We start from the raw sequence: 13,239 nt of genomic DNA, 5'->3' as shown, positions 1-13,239 counted from the left end.
TGACTATTCGCTTGTTACTTGTTATTTTGAAAGTTTGTTTGATATAGCTTAAGTCTCATTGAAAGTTTTAAGAAATAATATTCTTTAATAAAAAGTTTTTAGGATAAAATATCCTTGCAAAAATAAACCAGGATCTTAAATCCTTATAAAAATAGATTGAGAATAATGAATCCTTATATCTATGAAGATATAAACTGAAATCAAATAAGTGTAAACCGATAAACAGAAATCATATCGTAAGGTCTGGTTAGACCTAAGTTACCATAAGTATTGATCCTTTTGCAATCCTTATAAAATTGAATCTAAGGATTTTGAATCCATGAGTATTGATCCTTCGGTGATCCTCAGAATCTAATTTATGATACCTGATGCAAATAACTTATGATATTATCTGGGATTAGACCCAATAAAGTGGGGACAAGCCCATAAAATAAACTGGGGACAAGTCCGTGCAACTGAGGACAAGCCCGTGTAATCTGGGGACAAACCGTGTAATCTGGGGACAAGTCCAAAACTGGGGACAAGCCCAAATACGGATGTTAACTGGGGACTCTCCCAAACCGGGATTTAGCCCAAATGTGAGATAACGTGAAAACGTTATAAACCTTAGCTAACATGAAAATGTTAGAAACCTTTGTATTGAGATAACGTGAAAACGTATAAACCAGTGGTATGGTACGTCTACCATAAATCGTAGGATCCTTCATATAGCCGAAAGCAACGAAATTGTCAGCCACTAAGCGTGTACTGGTCCCGCTGTCCCGGACTATACATTGGATAGTGTGCGCTCCAGGCGTGAGTGTAGAAACTCTAATTTATAAGAAAGGTGAAAACCTTTAAACCTTGGAGGGTATGACCATCGGGGGTCATACCCAATCGTGGGCTAGGCCAAGGAAAATAGCGATGTACCTTAAGCGTGAGGGAGAGGTGGACAACCTCTTAGACATTGAACTTTTTATTGAAACCTGCATTGTTACTTAAAAACTTGGAAAAGACAAACGTTAAAAATATATTATCCTTAAATTAATAAGAATCTAAAAAGGATAAGTGATCAGATAGATGTTACCGATTTTAGGATCCTAGATCCTTTAAGGATAATATATCCTCTCAGGATACTGGATCCTGATCAGAAAAAATATTTTTTGAGGTGGATAGCATTCCATGCTCTTGGTAATCTGCTGCCCTCCATTATGAGCAAACGATATGCCCCATTTCCTGCCTCCGACTCAATCTGATAAGGTCCTTCCCATTTTGGTGCTAATTTTCCATCAGCCGGATTGGTAGTATTTTGGAAGGCTTTCCTCAAAACCAAATCTCATTCTTGAAATCTTCTGATTCTTATATTTTTGTTGTATGCCCCAGCTACCCTTTGTTGATAAGCTGTCATTCTGATTTTGGCTAGGTCTCTGAGTTCTTCTATAGTATCCAAGTCTTCAAGAAGGATTTCTTCATTGGCTTCAGGATCACGGATGCTCGTTCTTGTTGTAGGAATCACCATTTTTGTAGGAATTACTGCCTCTGAGCCAAATACCAATGAGAATAGTGTCTGGCCTGTTGCATTCTTGGGTGTTGTCCTGTCGGCCCAAAGAACATAAGGTAGCTCTTCGGCCCACTTTCCCTTCTTGGATCCTAGTTTCTTCTTCAGATTATTGATGATGATTTTGTTGCTAGACTCCTCTTGACCATTAGCTTGAGGGTGTACTGGAGTAGAGGTTATCATCTTGATGCCCCAACTATCACAAAAGTTAGTGGTTCTTTTCCCGATAAAATGGGAACCATTGTCACAAATAATTTCTGAAGGAATACCAAATCTAGTAATAATATTTCTTTTGATGAAAGATATCACCTCTTTTTCGCGTACTTGAATAAAAGCTTCTGCTTCTATCCACTTTGAAAAGTAATCAGTCACTGCAAGCATGAATATTTTTCCTCCTTGTGCCTTAGGTAGTTTACCCACAATATCCATGCCCCACTTCATGAAAGGCCATGATGAGGATATAGGATACATAGGTTCTGCTGGTTGATGTAATATGTTTCCATGCCTTTGGCAAGCATCACATTTCTTTGAGTATTCCATGGCATCTCTCTTCGTTGTTGGCCAGAAGTATCCTGTTCTTAGAATCCTAGAAAACAGAGCTCTACCTCCAGTGTGATTACCACAATCACCTTCGTGAAAATCTTTGAGCACCTCTTGCATTTCAAAATCCTCTATGCACCTCAAGTATGGACCAGCAAGAGATTTCCTATACAGCACATCATGAAATAAAATGTATTGTGATACCTTGAGTTTAAAAGACTTTAGATTCTCTGTGGCTGGAATTTCTCCATCTTGAATATATTTTTTGATTGGGAGGATCCAGGATCCTTGGTTGTTTGAGGATGATGGATCCCAAAGTATGATGTCAGTTGTTATCTCCCCAACTTCTTGTTCTCCTATTGCTGGTGAGAGAACATGAATGATTGGAATCTTCATGTCTTCTGGAATTTTCAGAGATGAGGCTAAATTTGCCAAAGCATCTTCCCCGACATTTTCTTCCCTTTGTACCTGTATAATACTAAACAATTCAAAGGATTTTGCTAATTCCTTCACAACATCTAGATATTTTATTAGTTTTTCACATTTAACAGCATATGAGCCATTAAAGTGGTTAGCAATCAATAATGAATCTATATATAGAAGATACCTGATCCTCATGCACTTAGCTAATTGCAAACCTGCGATAAGTGCTTCATATTTTGCCTCATTGTTGGTGGCTTGTAATGCACATGCAATGGACTGGGGTATTATGTCCCCCTGTGGCGATTTTAGTAGTATGCCCAAACATGTTCCTCTTACATTGGATGCTCCATCTGTGAAGAGGATCCAATGATCCTTGGTTTCTTCAAGTTGTTGGACTTCTAGATCAGCTTCATTTTTCATGTCACTACTGAAATCAGCCACAAAGTCATAACATTTCTGACACAGCTAGGTAGAGGTATAAGGATTCTCCATCCACAGGCTTCATCAGAGCCGGTGCTGAGGATAAGTAATCCTTCAAGGCTGTAAGCGCAGCCTCATGCTTTTCCGTCCACTCAAACTTCTTATTCTTCCTAAGGATGTCATAGAAGTCCTTGCACTTCTCGAAGGATCTTGAGATAAACCTATTGAGAGCGGCTATTCTTCCTGTGAGCCTTTGGACATCCTTTGCATTTGCAGGAGATTTCAAATTGAGGATGGCTTCAATATGTTCGGGGCTTGCTTCAATTCCTCTTTTAGTCACCATATATCCCAGAAACTTTCCAGCCTTAACACCAAAGTGGCATTTTGACGGATTCAGTTTCATGTTATATTGGTCAAGAATATTGAATGCTTCTTCAAGGTCTCTAAGGTGATCCTCAGCTTTCTTCGACTTTACCACCATATCGTCTATATATACTTCCATAGTCTTGCCCAACTGATCCTTGAACATCATGTTGACTAGTCTTTGGTATGTTGCCCCTGCATTTCTTAGTCCAAACGGCATAGCAGTATAACAGTATATGCCGGTAGGAGTCATGAATGTTGTATCCTCTTGATCAGATGGTTCCATCTGAATTTGTTGAAATCCAGAGGAAGCATCCATAAAGGTAAGCATTTCATGTCATGTCGCTGCATCCACCATAGAATCTATGTGGTAATGGGAAAGGATCCTTGGGGCATGCCTTGTTTAAATCAGTAAAATCGACACACTCCCTCCACTTTCCATTCTTTTTAGAAACAACAACCACATTAGCTAACCATTGAGGATACTTAACCTCTCTGATCATACCGGCCTTAAGAAGTTTTTCAACTTCTTCTTGTATGATCAAGTTCCTCTCAGGAGCGAATTTTCTTCGCTTCTGATGGACGGGTTTAATTGACAAATCAAGGCCTAACTTATGAGTAATTACCTCCTTTGAAATACCTGTCATGTCTGAGTGCTTGAAGGCAAAGGTAGATTTTCTTCGCCCTAAGAAGGATATGAGATCCTCCTCGATCTTTCTATGGATACTGGATCCTAGGAACACCTTTATCTCTGGATCCTCGGGGTCCAAAGATACTTCTTTAAGGTCTTTCTCCCGATCTTTCAACACGTCCCTGATGTTGCTGTAATTGATATGCTATAGTTTGCTTGGTCGTTGGCTTTATCGATGAAGAATAATAGTTCTTGTCCTCTGCCTGATCACTAACTATCTTCACAACTCCCCACAGAGTAGGTAATTTGATGCATTGGTGGTAAGTTGAAGCCACCACCTTCATTCCATGCAGCCAAGGCCTGCCTAAAATAACATTGCAACAAGAAAGGTTATAAATAGCACAAAATTTTTTATATGAATTTAACCCTTCAATATAGATTGGGAGGTTGATGTCCCCCAATGTCTTCTTGGTTTCTCCACTGAAACAGACTAGCACTGATGTTCTAGGAATGATCTCCGAATCTGGTATATTCATCTCCTTGAGGACATCATGCTGGATAATGTTGACCTAGCTCCCACCGTCAACTAGGATCCTGCGTACATAATGGTTAACGATAAATAAAGTAACAATCAAACCGTCATTGTGAGGATCCTGGATGTTTAGTTTATCTTCCTCATCTAAGAAGATCCTTTTATCTGTTGTCAAAGTGGTAGATACTATCGGTCGTTCTCCGTTATCCAACTTGATCTCTTTAGCGAGCCTCTTTGCTGCCGAGAAGGAAGTTCCACACATGTCTGATCCTCCAGAGATGAAATTGACCATTCGCACATCCATTTCATCCTGGTGAGGATCCTGGATACTTGAATCGAAGAAGACTCTCTGATCAGTTATTCGAGTAGTGTGGATGAGCGGCCTTCTTTCATCGTCCAACTTAAAGTCTTCCACAGGTTCTACTTCTGCAGAACAATAGGTTTGAAATATGTCATGATCTCTGGCGACGAAGTTGATTACATGAGCATCTTGTGGTGGTGGTGTCGCTTTCTGTGGAAGGTCTTCAGGATCCTGGATCTTGGATTTCTTCCTTCCCAAGAGTTCTTTAAAGTGACCCTTGATCAAGAGGTATTCAATTTCCCTTCTTAAGCCGATGCACTCGTCTGTCATGTGGCCAAAATCTTTTTGAAAAGCACACCACTTAGACTTGTCCTTGAACGCGGTTGTCTTCTCGTTCTTTCGGGGCCACCTTGCTTTTTCCCCTAGGTCCTTCATGACACAGATCAAGCCATGAGTGTCCACAGAGAAACAATAGTCAGAGATGCAAGGATAGTCTTCATCGTCATCTCCTTCTTCAACTGCTCGTACGTTTTGATTGTTGAACTTGGTGTACGGCTTCGGATTGTTGTTCCTGTATGATGATCCTTTATTCTTATCGGGGGATTCTTGTTTCGTTTGCCCCCAAAGACGATCCTGGATCCTTTTATCATCTTCTAATCGGATGAATCTTAACGCCCTGTTCCTGACTTCATCTAAGGTCCTGCACGGAGTCATCACAAGATCGTCATAAAATGGGGAGCCCCTTTGAAGTCCCATCTTAAAATGGGGAGCCCCTTTACATATCTCTCGTTATTTGGGACCCTATTCACCTCTTTGGGCTTCTATTGAATCGAGAAATAGGTTTGATTGTCCATCTTTTTGATATATTGGATATCTATATAAGGCATTCTCCGGATAATTCAAATCGAAGCAATTGGATGTCCAATTCGGGCCTATATGACATGACCGATCAATAGAAAGACTCCAACACTCCACTATTCCATACATGATCCAGGCTGAACAAACGAGGATCCTTGAGTTTGTTGACCCACGGACCCTGGTTGAAGGATGGATGATCCTTGCTGAAGGATCGAGGATCCTTGAGTATGTTGAGCCACGGATCCTGGAGTAGTGAAATCTAGCACCCTAGGCATCAAGGGAGTCTGATCCTCCGCTGGCCTCTTTCTTTTCTTGATATCTTCAATTTCATGTAGGATCCTTTGGTTGGTTTTGATCTGCTGCTCCATGTATGCCTTAACCTGTGAAAACATTACAGAAACATCATTGTTAGATTTGACCACCGAAGTGGCAGCGGTGGTTTTTGAGCTCTGGAAGACTGGAATTTGTGTCTTATTTGCAGCCGCGGTGGTCCTTGGTGCTCCCATAATTGGAGGAAGCATCATCGGCAAAGTTCTTGATGAGAGAGAAACCGAGGATGGCATGGTTGATGAAGCAGAGGTTGATTGAGAGGCCATTGATGGTGATATGGGCATGAAAAGTTGATAGGAAATAATCTGGATTATAGCACCAATTGCCCCACGGTGGGCGCCAAATTGTTTTGGACAAAAATCTGCTATGGATCAAGTATCCAAATTCGTAAAAGTGAGGTATAGTGCTAACACGATAATGACAAGTGTGTAATCGTAATATTGGTGAACACAAAGGTTTGATTACGAGGGAAAAAACCCTTAATCACGATAATCTTACTACGGTCAAAACTTAACAATGTAATCTTTGGACGAATTGCTTCGGTCAAGGATTAACGAGGTAATCGTTGGTCGAATATCTTCGGTCAAGGATCAACAGGGTAACTTTTGGTCGGTTGGTACGTGATTATCGTAATCACCGGCACAAAAAACCCTCGGACGGTGAAAACTATCACCGTCAAGTATATTGATAATAAAAGGTAGTTACAAGCGTTTGTGGAGTTGATGATCGAGAATACAAGGTAAACTAGTGAGTAGAGAGAATGTTTGCTTCTGCTCTAATGTGTGTGTGATAGTACATGTGTCCCCTAACTGATCACAATCTCCATTATATATAAAAGATAATAACTCAAGGGAGTTAAGATTAATAAAGACTATTAACTAATAATCCCTAAAAATCCGTCATGTCTTCAATATAATCGTAACAGCCACTTACGTGCTCCATCACTTAGGCTGCGAAATAGGTGGTAGACCAGGCATTCTAGCCGTTACACTTATTAGATATCAGCCTTCATATAAGATACAACTGTTAATAGCAGCAAATACCGAGGATCCATGATCCTGACATAGCTCTGGAACTCTTCAGAAGGATAATTAATCCAGACACGTCAATATCTTCTTGACTGCAATTTAGTGGATAGACTGAGTCTTCTAACCGTTATACCTGCTAAATATAAGACCACACATGAGAACAACCGTTAGTAAATAATTAGTACTGTGGATCCTTGATCCTGGCGGGATCTTGAACACACGTTAAGGATAACTGATCCAAAACATATGCCAGGATAACATATCCAAAGTGTCAAATTTCTGTGCACTAACAATTGCCCCCAAAATGGCGGTTGTGATAAGATCACAGCTGTCATTTTACCTTTGAATTCAAACTTCCTGCAAAAACATATGAGATTTGACAAGCTGGATATAGTTGTCATATATCAATGCAGTTTCCTTGGGAACTTCCCTTCCGGCTGTATATCCTTCTCCCTGCAAATATGAACAACTAGTAACACCTGATTAACCCGGGTGGATGGTCCATTTTTTGAATGGTAAAATCCGGGTTAAGATTTTTGGATAAGTCCAGGTGACTTATGTTTAATAATAATCTAAAACTTTTGACTATTCGCTTGTTACTTGTTATTTTGAAAGTTTGTTTGATATAGCTTAAGTCTCCTTGAAAGTTTTAAGAAATAATATTCTTTAGTAAAAAGTTTTTAGGATAAAATATCCTTGCAAAAATAAACCAGGATCTTAAATCCTTATAAAAAGAGATTGAGAATAATGATCCTTGCTGAAGGATCGAGGATCCTTGAGTATGTTGAGCCACGAATCCTGGAGTAGTGAAATCCAGCACCCTAGGCATCAAGGGAGTCTGATCCTCCGCTGGTCTCTTTCTTTTCTTGAGATCTTCAATTTCATGTAGGATCCTCTGGTTGGTTTTGTTCTTCTGCTCCATGTATGCCTTAACCTGTGAAAACATTGCAGAAACATCATTGTTAGATTTGACCACCGAAGTGGCAGCGGTGGTTTTTGAGCTCTGCAAAACTGGAATTTGTGTCTTGTTTCCAGCCGCGGTGGTCCTTGGTGCTCCCGTAATTGGAGGAGGCGTCAGCGGAAAAGGTCTTGATGAGAGAGAAACCAAGGATGGCATGGTTGATGAAGCAGAGGTTGATTGAGAGGCCATTGATGTTGATATGGGTATGAAAAGTTGAAAATTGATAGGAAATAATCTGGATTATAGCACCAATTGCCCCACGGTGGGCGCCAAATTGTTTTGGACAAAAATCTGTTAAGGATCAGGCATCCAAATTCGTAAAAGTGAGGTATAGTGCTAACACGATAATGACAAGTGTGTAATCGTAATATTGGTGAACACAAAGGTTTGATCACGAGGGAAAAAACCATTAATCACGATAATCTTACTACGGTCAAAACTTAACAATGTAATCTTTGGACGAATTGCTTCGGTCAAAGATTAACGAGGTAATCGTTGGTCGAATATCTTCGGTCAAGGATCAACAGGGTAACTTTTGGTCGGTTGGTACGTGATTATCGTAATCTCCGGCACAAAAAACCCTCGGACGGTGAAAACTATCACCGTCAAGTATATTGATAATAAAAGGTAGTTCCAAGCATTTGTGGAGTTGATAATCGAGAATACAAGGTAAACTAGTGAGTAGAGAGAATGTTTGCTTCTGCTCTAATGTGTGTGTAGTACATGTGTGCCCTAACTGATCACAATCTCCATTATATATAAAAGATAATAACTCAAGGGAGTTATGATTAATAAAGACTATTAACTAATAATCCCTAAAAATCCGTCATGTCTTCAATATAATCGTAACAGCCACTTACGTGCTCCATCACTCAGGCTGCGAAATAGGTGGTAGACCAGGCATTCTAGCCGTTACACTTATTAAATATCAGCCTTCATATAAGATACAACCGTTAATAGCAGCAAATACCGAGGATCCATGATCCTGACATAGCTCTAGAACTCTTCAGAAGGATAATTAATCCAGACACGTCAATATCTTCTTGACTGCAATTTAGTGGATAGACTGAGTCTTCTAACAGTTATACCTGCTAAATATAAGACCACACATGAGAACAACCGTTAGTAAATAATTAGTACTGTGGATCCTTGATCCTGGCGGGATCTTGAACACACGCTAAGGATAACTGATCCAAAACATATGCCAGGATAACATATCCACAGTGTTAAATTTCTGTGCACTAACAAATATCTCATTCACTTTTAGCTCTGCTTTGAGAGTGGTTTATTTCGTTGCAAAGCTTCATATGATAGAACACAAACTCAAAAATAATAATCTATATCTCATATATAAATGCAATTATTTTTGTTCAAAGTCAGTGAAAAACATTATCACTAATACTTTTCAAACACTTATAAATTGAAATAAATTATATAACAAAAAGGGTGTTCACAATATTATTAAATGAAATTAACAAGGAGTGTAAAAAACAAGGGGGAAAATTAATATACAAATGAAATTAATATGATAATTGTGAGAATCAAGTAGTGTACGTAATTATATATACAAGTAGTGTAATTATGTAATTACATCGTAATGTAATTACACTACACTATAATTACACTATGTCACTACACTATAATTACACTATGTTGTATATATAATTACCCTATTTGATTCTCACATTTAGCACATTAATTTAGTTTGTATTTAATCTAAATCCTAAAGAGAACTATGATTCTCATACTCTAGTTATGTTATATCTGGTGTACGCGTTAATTTTAGTTATTTATGTATTAACATGCAATCACACATAATACGGTTGTTCAAGTTCAAAACGATCGGAAAAAAAAAACCAAAAACAAAATTTGCAATTTTGATTTGTGCACACGAGTCACGACTAACTGACTAAGTACTCCTTTTGGACATTTGGTACATAATCTTGGCCCACTAAAGGTAGATTTGCGATGTCCTATACTAATATTGTACCTGATCTACACGTGTTTAACTTTGGATACATGGTGGCTAGGGCCATAGGACATTGCATTACATAAGATATGGAACATGTGTATTCGGTTATGCCTTACTTTTAAACGTTACCATGTGTTACAGTCATAAACACATGACTATACAACATTTTCTACGTCATGTGTAAAATTTTGGATAATCATATAACAAACAAGAACCAACTTTAATAGCACTTGTGGCAAAATTTCAATGTATGAAATCCAAAATCCGAATTTATAAAGAATTAATGTATTAAAAAGTTCATATTGTTGTATAAAAAATGCATTTAAGAGAATTGATAAGGGAATACTTAGGCCTGTCCAAACCGCTCGTCGTTCAATCAGAAGTTGCTCAGAAAATGTTTGTTCGTTTTTCCGTACGATTAAAACGAGCCAAGCAACGAGCAAAGGTCTGCTCGGTTCGATTTAGCTCGAAAACTTATATATTTTTAATATAATTATAGAGGAACAAAATATAAGTATATAGACAAAACACATAAATATAAGTATTTTTTTAACACTTTTAAATTTTTCTTATTCCGTCAATTTTATAGTTTTATTTGTTCGTTTCAAGTTTTCAGAATACTAGAAGCTTGTTTGCATGTTTATTATATCTCACTTCAAACTTCTTTCTCATAAAAAATACAATCTATTACACGTTTGTCTATAATTTCGGGCTGTCAATTGGGTACCTGTTTAAGACACGATAAGACCTGTTAATCAAAAAAGTGCAGTATGTTATTTTTTTTTTTATTTTCTTAAATAATTGAAATTAGTAGGCTAGACTCCATCATTTTCCCTTATTGGTACACAAAACTTAAAACTATCTTATAATCATGACATATAAAGTATTTAAACGAGTCGTATTCATGTTTGATATTTGTGTTATGCGCGTCGCTTCTTACCTGTTAAGCCTGTTAAGACACGAATTGCTAGCCCTACTAAAAACTACTAGTTTGTTTACGAAATATATCATTTACAACCTTCATACTTGTCTCTTATTGAAAATTTAAAAAAATAAAAGGAAATAAAATAATGCTCGAAAATCACTCGGTGTTCGATCGAAAAATACTCGATTTAAATTTGGCTCGTTTCGATTTTCGTCTGTTTGAATATTAGTTGTTCGGTTCGGTTGTAAACAAGCCAAGCAATGACAAACCATCACTCGGTTCGGCTCGGCACGGCAAGGCTTGTGTCCTTGTGATACTGTCTAAGAAAGAGGTCTAATTCATGTAAAAAGGCCCCAAATTCTTGAATGGGTCCATAGGCCCAGACAACCAACAGGCTCATTAGGAGGGAAATGTTTATTGGTCACCGAAAAATCCAATACGGTAACTAAAAGTTGGATTAAAACCAGATGAAAGGAACTAAGAAGTATACAACACTCTGGCCAACCTTGCCTAGACAAGTGTTGTCAAAAGGAAGGACAAAGTCCCCGTTAGCGCCACTAGAGAAAAGGGAATCATTCTTTGCATTCGATGGTCAAGATATCGCCATTAGTGTGAAGATATGGACAAAGGTTTCACGTTGAAAGGAAGACCACACAATCATAGAAGGCATCCCGGGTAAATGAATTACCGCGAGAATGACTTAGGAGACGTAGTCGTGGATACCCATGTGTCATGATGAGCAATGTCTTTTAAGGAAGCCTATTTCGATATTAAACTGCGAGAAGGAGTTGGTAAGAATATGTTCAATATCTGGCAATGTGACCCAGTGTCCATATTACAACCCCCATCCTCCCTGGATTGTGGGTTTTCGTGACGAGACTAATAATGTTGGTTTTGTAGGAATTCATTGCCGATTTGGCTGATGAAGAAGCTCAAGATCAAGAGCTGACGGCGTGCTATTTTCGTTTTTATGAACTAATGTATTGTTGAAATGTGTTTGAGCTCATTTTGTATAATAAAAATATTATATAATATTGTATGTTTTTAGTTCTAACTTTTGCTCATGTATTGTTAACGAGGGTCGGTTAATTGACAAATGGACTTGGAGCTGTCTAGTAAAAGATGGGCTTGGAATGGCTAATTAGCTTCAAAGCTTGGCTTAAAGAATTTAATTATATGGCTAACTCGTTTTACATCTTTATGTTCATTGAAGAAAATATATATTTAGGGTTGTTCTACTTCAGATGATTACCTTCTTGCTCGTCTTCTTGCTTCGCTTTGTTCTTCATATGTTTTCTCTCATCTCTTGGATTATTACATTTGTTTAATTAATGTATCGTCTTTGCTTATTTTTGTTGAAATCTTTTGCTGATATTTTTTAGTTTGTATTGTTCTTGTCTTGCGTGTTCATGACATTATTTGAGTAATTCTAAGTTTGTACATCTGATTTGGACTCAAAAGAAATCTAAATTCTCTGTTTATGACATGTGAAATGTTTTATCAATTTTTACACTTACTATTTAACTTAACTTAAAAGGCTGCTTATCATAAACACTAAAACCCAAGGGACTATATCAGGCAACACATATAATATTAACTAGTATAATAATGGTTGGCCTGCCTCACTACAATGCGCACAGCCAGCGTATTTTAGCACAGCCAATAATAATATAATATTCTAGAATGAGCAAGAAAACGACAAAAAACACATTCGTGGCCAACGAGAATCCAAACTAAATTTTCCAAAAACATCGAGTAGATAAGACTAACAAACTAACTAACTTCAACCATAGTTCATCAAACATTGTTTTTCTCAAATTCTCCGAATTATTAAATAAAATTTCAAACCATGCCCAATTTGTCGCAAGGTCTGTTTGGATTTTTTTGGTGACCATGCGGTGCATTGCAAAGAATTGCCTGGCTTTAAATACAGACATGATCTAGTTAGGGATGTTCTGTGTGATGTTCTTAAACGGGCAGGGATTTCTGCTAAAAAGGAGGCCCCTGTTAACTTTCTCACGGATCCTATTGAAGGGATGTCTACTTTACGACCAGCTGATATTCTTGTGTTCGGGTGGACAGGGGGGAAACACGCCTGTGTGGATCTTACAGGAGTGTCTCCTCTTGTTGGGCTCAGGGACCGTGGGTTTGTTGTGGGTCAGGCTGCGTTGAAGGCTGAATCGGGCAAAGTTGTTAAACACGAGAAAGCTTGTTTAGATAATCAACATGTCTTTCTACCATTTGCCTTTGATACATTTGGTTTTCTGGCTCCAGAGGCTGTGAAATTTTTGAGTAGGGTTCAGCGCGTCGTACACGGAACCTCTTCAGCTTCTAGGTCTCAAAGCTTCGTTTTTAGCAGGATTGGCTTTGCTGTTCAAAAGGGGGTTGCGGCGCAGCTTGTTGCCCGTTTGCCTGCCA

Source organism: Bidens hawaiensis, unplaced genomic scaffold (genome assembly GCF_021521415.1).
Source record: "Bidens hawaiensis isolate Kalapana, Puna unplaced genomic scaffold, B.hawaiensis_p1.1 tig00001087_1, whole genome shotgun sequence".
In the NCBI taxonomy this organism is placed as follows: domain Eukaryota; kingdom Viridiplantae; phylum Streptophyta; class Magnoliopsida; order Asterales; family Asteraceae; genus Bidens; species Bidens hawaiensis.
Note: the sequence above shows the minus strand (reverse complement) of the source record.